This window comes from Penaeus monodon, unplaced genomic scaffold, assembly GCF_015228065.2.
Source record: "Penaeus monodon isolate SGIC_2016 unplaced genomic scaffold, NSTDA_Pmon_1 PmonScaffold_410, whole genome shotgun sequence".
Lineage (NCBI taxonomy): Eukaryota > Metazoa > Arthropoda > Malacostraca > Decapoda > Penaeidae > Penaeus > Penaeus monodon.
Window position 1 is genome coordinate 53,416 of NW_023658890.1, and position 10,302 is coordinate 63,717.

The 10,302-nt window shown below is 22.1% G+C and overlaps 1 long non-coding RNA gene across 1 annotated transcript; it reads right to left on the reverse strand.

Moving 5' to 3' along the window:
* Positions 1-8,234: 8,234 nt before the first annotated feature.
* Positions 8,235-8,702, reverse strand: LOC119570834. The gene is made up of 2 exons (XR_005228473.1): positions 8,533-8,702; positions 8,235-8,266 (listed from the first exon to the last, which is right to left on the reverse strand). It is a non-coding gene; the product is annotated as an uncharacterized LOC119570834 (long non-coding RNA).
* Positions 8,703-10,302: the final 1,600 nt, after the last annotated feature.

Here is a 10,302-nt window from a genome sequence, read left to right on the forward strand (position 1 = left end):
TAAATAAAAAAGGGGGGGTTGTTTTTTTTTGTTTTTTTTTTTGTTTATTTTTTTTACATATTTTATAAAAAAATTATTCAAATTTTATATTAATATTATAGTTTATATAATAAAAATAATATATAAAAAAAAAAAAAAAAAAAAAAAAAAATATAAATATAAATATATTTAAATATATATATTATTAAAAATAATTATATTATTAAAAAAAAAAAAAAAAAAACCCCCCCCCCCCCCTATATAAATTATATATTATATAATATATATATATATATATATATATAATATAATAATAAATATTATATATTATATATAAATTAATTAATAAATTATATATTAAAAAAATATGAATAATATAAATATACAAATTTTATATAAAATTATAATTTGTTGGGGAGGTTTTTTTTTTTTTTGGGTTTTTTTTTCTTTTCTTGGTTTTAGGAATATAATTTTAATTTTAAAAAAATACAAAAAAAAAAAAACAAAAAAAAAATTTAAAAATTATATAATTAATATAAAATATATATATAAAAATAGAAAAATATTCAATATTAATAATAATTATAGGCTAATATAAAAAAAAAAAAAAAAAAACAAAAAAAAAAATATATTATATATATATAATATATATAATTATAATATAATATAATATATTATATAAATATTTTTTTTTGGGTTTTTTTTTTTTTTTTTTTTTTTTTTTTTATTTATATTAATAAAAATATATATAATATATTATAAAAATTTTATAATAATTTTATATTTTATATATAATATAATATAAAATATAATTTAAATTGTTTTGGTTTTTAATTTTTTTTTTTTTTTTTTTTTTTTTTTTGGTGTTTTTGTTTTTTTTTTTTTTTTTTTTTGGGGGTTTTGTTTTTTTTTTTTTTTTAAAAAAAAAAAATATTATTATTAATTTTTTTTAAAAATATATAATTATATATAATAAATTTTTAAAATATTTTTAATTTTATATAATATATATATATATATATATATATATATATATATATATATATATATAATATATTAAAAAAATCTATATATATAAATTTTAAAAAATAATATATATATATATATAAAATTTTTATATATTTTTATATATAATATTTAAATTTTTATATTTTTGAAAAAAAAAAGTTTTTTTTTTGTGTGTGTGTGTGTGTTGGGTGTGTGGTGGGTTTGTGTGTGGTTTTGTGGTGTGTGTGTGGTGTGTGTGGGTGGTGTGTGTGTTGTGTGTGGGTTTGTGGGTTTTTTTTTTTTTTTTTTTTTTTTTTTTTTTCTTTTTTTTTTTTTTTTTTTATAATATTTATTATTATATATATTTTTTAAAATATAATATATAATAATTAAATAATTTTATATAATATATATTTTTTTTTTAAAATATAATAAATTTAAATATAAAATTAATATATATATATAAAAATATATATATATATTAATATAATAATTATATAAAAATAAAAATAAATATATTATATATATAAAATATATAATATATATATATTATAATAATATAAAATTATATAAATATATATTATATATATATATATTTTATATATATATTTTTTTTTTTTTTTTTATTTTTTTTTTTTTTTTTGTTTTTTTTGGTTTTTTGGTTTGGTTTTTTTTTTTTTTTTTTTTTTTATTTTTTTTTTTTTTTTTTTTTTTTTTTTTTTTTTTTTATTTTTTTTTTTTTTATTTTAATATTTTTATATCTATTTCTATCTACTATATTATTTTAAGTTTTTAATATATATAAATTTTAAAATAGAAAAAATATATAATAATATAAATTTTTATATTATAATATATGTATTTTATAATATATATATATTTATATTATATATATATATTATTTATTTTGTTATTAATAATATTATTATTAATATAAAATAAAATTTATATAATATTATATATATATATATTATATTATATATTATATCTATATAAAAATATAATATATATATATATAATATATATATAATTATATATATAATTACTATTTTTTTTACAATTATATTCCAAAAAAAATAACAATAAGGAAAATAAAACAATAAAATATTAATAACAACATTATAACGATTATTATTATTATTTTTATTATTTTATTATTATCTTTATTATTATGTTATTATTAATTACATTTATAATAATTTTTTGGCAATAATACTAATAATTAAAAAAAATAATATGAAAAGATAAATAAGAAAATTTAAATATAATAAAAAATTAAAATAAAAATAATAATAGTAATAATAATAGTAAAATAGTAATAATAGAAATAATAACAATAATAATAATGATAATAATAATGATAAAAATAATAATAATAATAATAAAATAAAAATAAAATAATAATAATAATAATAAAACAACAATGAAAATAAAAAACAATATAATATTAATAACAATATTTAACGATTTTTTTTTTTATTGTGTTATTAAATTTTTATTTTTGTTATTAGTACGTTATAATATATTTTTTGGCAATAATACTAATAATTAAAGAATAAAATGAAAAATTTGATAATGATAATAAAATAAATGAAATGATAATGAAATAAAATTTGTAAGATAATGATAATGATAATTTTGAAATGATAATAAATGATAATGATAATGATAATAAAAATATTAAAAATAAAGTAAAATAGTAAAAATAATAGTAAAAATGATAATAGTAAAAGGGTAACAGTAATAATGGTAACAGTAATTGGAAAACAGAAATAATGGTAACAGTAATAATGGTAACAAATAATGGTAACAGAATAAGGAACAGTAAAATGGAAACATAATAAGGTAACAGTAATAAGGGTAACAGTAATAAGGGTAAAAATAAGGTAACAGTAATAATGGTAACATAATAATGGTAACAGTAAAAGGGTAACATAATAATGGTAAAGAATAATGGAACAGTAAAATGGTAAAAGTAAAAATGGTAACAGTAATAAGGGTCAGTAAAATGGTAACAGTAATAATGGTAACATAATAATGGTAACAGTATAAGGGGTAAATAATAATGGTAACAGTAATAATGTAAGTAATGTTAATAAAAAAATAAATAGTAATAATAGTAATTAGTAATTAGTAATAGTAGAAATAGTAGTAATAGATTAATAGTAGAAAATAGTAGAAATAGTAGTAATAGTGAAAGTATAACGGAGAAAGGTAGTAACGGTATAACGGTAGTAACGGTTAAGGGAAATAACGTAAAAAGGGTAATAACGGAAACGGTAATAACGGTAAAAAACGGTAATAACGGTAATAACGGTAAAAAACGGTAAAACATAATAACATAAAATAGTAAAAAAGTAAAAATATAAGACAACGACAACGACAACGCAACGAAAACGACAACGACAACGAAAACGATAACGATAACGAAACGATAACGATAACGTAACGTAACGAAAAACGATAAGATAAAAATGAAAAATGATAATGAAAATATAATGATAATGAAAATGATAATATAATATAAAAATAATAATAATAATAATGAGGGATAAGATGATAAATGAAAATGATGATAATGATGATAATGATAAAGATAATAAAATAAAAAAATAATAAAATAATAAAATAAATAAAATAATAAAATAATAAAAAAAAAATAATAATAATAATAAAATTAGTAATAATGGGGTTTAATTTTATCGAAAATGACAACCGGGTTTTCCCAGACAATATTTATATCATCAGTTTTGTTTTCGTGAGATGACAACGAATCCGTGATATTTTCAGTAGCTTCTCCAGCCCCACAATCTTGAGTGATTTTATTGTCCCGAAGCGGGGAGGGATAAATAGATAAAGGGGGAAATTTTGGGGGAAAAAAAGCTGAAAAAGAAAAAAGTGAACAGAATGTGTAAAACAAGCACAAAAAAGCTTAAAAACGGACAATGAAACTCTATGGACGTCGCACCATCTTTTAAAACCCACGCCCCCACGAGCCCCCTTTCGAAAAAAACCCACAGGAACCAAAAACCCTCTTCGGTAAAAATACGGGGTTTAATAAACCCCGATCCCCCCTGGAATCGTACAATGGTCCACCTAAACCAACCTCCAAACTGTGGGATTTATACACTACGATTTTATATTTTACTAACCCGGGGGCCTGCCCCTGGGCCCCCAGGGGGTTAATTTTTGGCCTAGCCAGGGGCTATCCCCCTGGACCCCCTGGTAATATTTTCATAGCCAGGGGGGTATGCCCGGACCTCCAGGGGAAAACCAAATACTTTATATCACGAAAAAACCGAACGTTTCTTGTTCCGGCATGGGCACATTTTCCTTTTTTCTAATCACTTTTATCAGCATTTGCGGCACTGGATGGGTTAAATATAGGGGGTGATAGAAAAGAATGTTATTTTTTCCAGTATATCCCCAAAGGGGCTTTAAAAAAAGACCCCGTACCCCCGCAGCATGAATAAAAAAATTGCTTACTGGCGTTTACGACGTATTGGCGCTGCTGGCCTGTCAAATCTCCCGGGGGCAAAAGGCTCACGCCATACGATTATTGTACAAATAGCATAAAGGGAAAAAAACGCATTAATACATGAAATTTGAGAAAAAGACCTGTAATGGACAAAAAAAATTCGTTTCACGAGCGGTAGCAATACAAGGACTATTTTGGGGATGAGTTCCGCGTACTTGTTTTTGGGTTTTCCCCAAAAAAAATGGGGGGACTTAGAAAAGAAAAGGGGGGATCCTCACTCTTGTCGTCCTATATCTCCCTTATTTTTTTACCCGAAAAAATCTTTTTTTTCCCCAAAAAACCCCCAAAAAAAAAAAATTAATTTTTTTAAAAATTAATGACAACATTATAACGATTATTATTATTATCATTATGTTTTATTATTATTATTATGCTTATTGTTACTATTATTGTTATAATTACATTCATAATATATTTTTTGGCAGTAATACTAATAATTAAAGTGATGATGATGATGATGATGATGATGATGATGATGATGATGATGATGATGATGATGATGATGATGATGATGATGATTGATGATGACGATGACGATGACGATGACGATGACGATGACGATGACGATGACGATGACGATGACGATGACGTTTGATGATGGATGATGATGATGATGATAAAAAATAAAATAATAATAATAATAACAATTATACTAATAATAATAGTAATAATAATAATCATAATAATAATCATAATAATAATAATAAAAATGATAATAATAACGATAATATTAATAATCATCAAATGTTATCAAAATTCTCTTTATTCTCTCTTGTATCATCATGCTGTTATGATTAATACAATTCTGGTAATTATTTTCATTATTACTCTAATAATTGTCAAAATTATCAATTATATCTATCTATCTATATATCTATATAATATATATATATATATATATATATATATAAGTATATTATATATATATATATTATATATTTATATCTTATATGTTATTTTAATATTATTATCATTATTATTATGCTTATTATTATTATTACATTTATAATATATTTTTTGGCAATAATACTAATAATTAAATAATAATAATGATAATGATAATGATAATGATAATGATAATGATAATAAAAATATTAATAATAATAATAATAATAATAATAATAATAATAATAATAACAACAATGATAATAATAACAATGATAATATTAATAACAATATTATAACGATTATTTTTATTATTGTAGTTATTAATTTTATTATTGTTATTAGTACAGTTATAATATATTTTTTGGCAATAATACTAATAATTAAAGTAATAATAATGATAATGATAATGATAATGATAATGATAATGATAATGATAATAAAAATATTAAAATAATAGTAATAATAGTAATAATAGTAAAATGATAATGATAATGATAATGATAATGATAATAAAAATATTAAAATAATAGTAATAATAGTAATAATAATAGTAATAATGATAATAGTAATAATGGTAACAGTAATAATGGTAACAGTAATAATGGTAACAGTAATAATGGTAACAGTAATAATGGTAACAGTAATAATGGTAACAGTAAAAATGGTAACAGTAATAAGGGGTAACAGTAATAATGGAAACAGTAATAAATGGTAACAGTAATAATGGTAACAGTAATAATGGTAACAGTAATAATGGTAACAGTAATAATGGTAACAGTAATAATGGTAACAGTAATAATAGTAATAGTAATAGTAGTAATAATAGTAATAATAGTAATAGTAGTAACGGTAGTAACGGTAGTAACGGTAGTAACGGTAGTAACGGTAATAACGGTAATAACGGTAATAACGGTAATAACGGTAATAACAGTAATAACAGTAATAATAGTAATAATAGTAATAATAGTAACGACAACGACAACGACAACGACAACGACAACGACAACGACAACGATAACGATAACGATAACGATAACGATAACGATAACGATAACGATAACGATAACGATAACGATAACGATAACGATAATGATAATGATAATGATAATGATAATGATAATGATAATGATAATAAAATAATAAAATAATAAAATAATAAAATAATAAAATATAAATAATAAATAATAATAATAATAATAATAATAATAATAATAATAATAATAGGGTTAATTTATCGAAAATGACAACCGGGTCTTCCCAGACAATATTTATATCATCAGATTTGTTTTCGTGAGATGACAACGAATCCGATGATATTTTCAGTAGCATTCTCCAGCCGACAATCTTGATTTTGATTTGATTAGTCCGATAGCAGGGGAGGGCATGAAGTAGATAAGGGAAATTGTGGGGTAAAACAAGCTGAAATAAGAAGAAAGTGAACGAAATGTGTAAAACAAGCCAAAAAAATGCTTAAAATCGGGACAATGAAACTCTATGGACGTCGCCACCATTTTTCAAACTCTACGCCCGACGGCCAACTTTCGAAAAAACTTTACGGGAATCAAACCCATCATTCGGTAAAAATCTGAGATTTCACTTAATCCAGATCCCCCGTGGTAATCGTAAAATGCGTCCTAACCAAAAAACCAAACCAAAACTTAAACCAGTGGGATTTATCACTACGATCTATATATTCCTAACCGGGGGGCTCTGCCCCCTGACCCCCAGGGGTAATTTATGCGCCTAGCCCAGGGGCGATGCCCCCCGGACCCCCCGTGGTAATATTTAAACCAAGCCACGGGGCGATCCCCCCAGGACCGCCAGGGGAAAACCAAATACCTTTTTATATCACGAAACCCAAACGTTTCTTTGCTTCCGGCTATGGTTCACTTTCTTTGTTCTAATCACTTTTAAATCAGCATTTGCGGCACTGGAGGGGTTTTCAAATATCAGGCTGTGATAGAAACGAATGTCTATTGTCCAGTATATCCACAAAAGGGCTTTAAAAATGACCCAGTACCAACGCAGCACTCGAAATAAAACATTGCTTACTGGCGTTTCACGACGTATTGGCGCTGCTGGCCTGTCAAATCTCCCGGTGGCAAAAGGCTCACGCTCATACGATTATTGTACAGAATAGCATAAAGGAAAAGAACGCATTACATACATGAATTCGAGAAAAAGGACGCTGATAATGACAAAATATTCGTTCTCACGAGCCCCGTAGCAATAAAAGGGGACTATTTGGTGAGATTTTCCGCGTCACATTTTTTTGGTTCTCGCGAAGAAAACATGGAAGGGACTTAGAAAATGAAGGGGCGATCCTCACTCTTGTCTGTCCTATATCCCCCTTTTTTTTCGATTTGCACACCTTTTGCCATAGATGAAAAGGGTCTTAGTTTTCGTCAAGGTAACCACTCCATACGCTTATTTTACTGTACTCTTGGTTGACATGCACGATAAATTTTCCAATAATAGTAATAATAACAATAATAATAATGATAATAATAATAATAATAATAATAATAATAATAATAATAATAATAATAATAATAGCAATGATAATATTAATAACAATATTATAACAATTATTATCATTATTGTAGTTATTAATTTTATTATTGTTATTAATACAGTTATAATATATTTTTTGGCAATAATACTAATAATTAAAGTACTAATAATAACAATAAGAATAAGAATAAGAATAAGAATAAGAATAAGAAAAAGAATAAGAATAAGAATAAGAATAAGAAGAATAAGAATAAGAATAAGAATAAGAATGATAATAATAATAATAATAATAATAATAATAATTGGTTCACCAATAATACTCAGCAACTGTTGTAAAACCTTTAATGTTGAAGGTTCAACCTGAAACAGAGAAATCACAAATCTAGGAACTGGCCCAAGAAGAATAACAGATTCTTAAACTGCATATACATAATTAGATTAGTATTAACACTTGATACAGGAAACAAAGCCTAATAAATCCTTAGAACCAATTAAAGTTCAGTAAATGTAATAACAAAATCAGAACTTGATAATTTCAAATAAGAGGATTCGAAAATGCCACTCCTGACTCCACAAGGAAACAAAAACATTTCATAAATCAAAATAATTTGAGAATTTCAACTTACATAATGCCATCTCCACATGATTATTGATGACATAGATTCCAATCAGGGCAGAGTCAAATTTAACACATCCATGAATCTAATTCTCTACAGCTGTCAATATTTTAGTTGATCACAATTTCTTATCAAAAATTGACTCCCGTCAACGCGTTCCAATGCTTCCATGCGTCGCCGGGAAAAAACAAAACGACAAAGGGATGTTTCGTATAATAGGCGCCTTTACATAAACTCATCCTTGATACACTTAAACAATGGAAAATATATCATATTTACCACAAATAATTAAATCATAATACCTTTAATACATTTTACTTATTGAAATAGCAATTTCAATACAATAATAATAATAGTAATAATAATAGTAATAATAGTTTAAAAATAGTAAAAAATAGTAAAATAATATAATAAAAGTAAAATAGTAAAAATGAAGTAATAATAATAGTAATTAAAATAGTAATTATAATAGTAATAATAGTAAAAATATAGTAATCTAGTAATAATATAGTAATAATAGTAATAAAAATAGTATAATGTAATATATCTAATAAACATATAATAATAGTAATAATAGTAATAAAGATAGTATAATTATAGTATAATGATAGTAATAATGATAGTAATTAATGATAGTAATAATGATGTTAATTGTCGTAAAAATGAAAAGTAATATGATAGTAATAATTTATAGTAAAATGATGTTAATGATGTAATAATGTAGTAATAATGTATAATAAGTAATTGATAGTAATAATGATAGTAATAATGATAGTAATAATGATAGAATTACTGTAGTAATAATGATAGTTAATGTTAAGATTAGTAAAATGATAGTAATATGATAGTAATAATGATTAGGTAAAAATGATAGTAATAATGATAGTAATAATGATAGTAATAATGATAGTAATAATTATAGTAATAATGATAGTAATAAAGATAGTAATAATTATAGTAATAATGATAGTAATAATGATAGTTAATAATGATAGTAATAATGATAGTAATAATGATAGTAATAAAGAAGTAATAATGATAGTAATAATGATAGTAATAATGATAGTAATAATGATAGTAATAAAGATAGTATAATGATAGTAATAATGATAGTATAATGATGGTAATAATGATAGTAATAATGTAGTATAATGATGTATAATATGAATAATTGATAGTAATAATGATAAATAATAATGATAGTTTAAAATTGATGAGTAATAAGTAGTATAATGATAGTAATAATGATATAAAATGGTAATAATGATAGTAATAATGATAGTAATAATGATAGTATAATGATTAGTAATATGATAGTAATAATGATAGTGAAAATGATAGTAATAATGATAGTAATAATGATAGTAAAGATAGTAATGATAGTAATAATGATAATAATAAAAGATAGTAATAATGATAATAATAATGAATAATGATAGTAAAAATTAATGATAGTAATAATGATAATAATGATAGTAATAATGATAGTAAATAATGATAGTAATAATGATGTTAAATGATAGTAATAATGATAGTAATATGATAGTAATAATGATAGTAATAATGATAGTAATAATGTAGTAATAATAAAAGTAATAATAATAGTAATAATGGGTAGTAATAATGATAGTAATAATGAAAAGTATAAGATAGTAATAATGATAGTAATAATGATAGTAATAATGATAGTAATAATGATAGTAATAATGATAGTAATAATGATAGTAATAATGATAGTAATAATGATAGTAATAATGATAGTAATAATGATAGTAAATG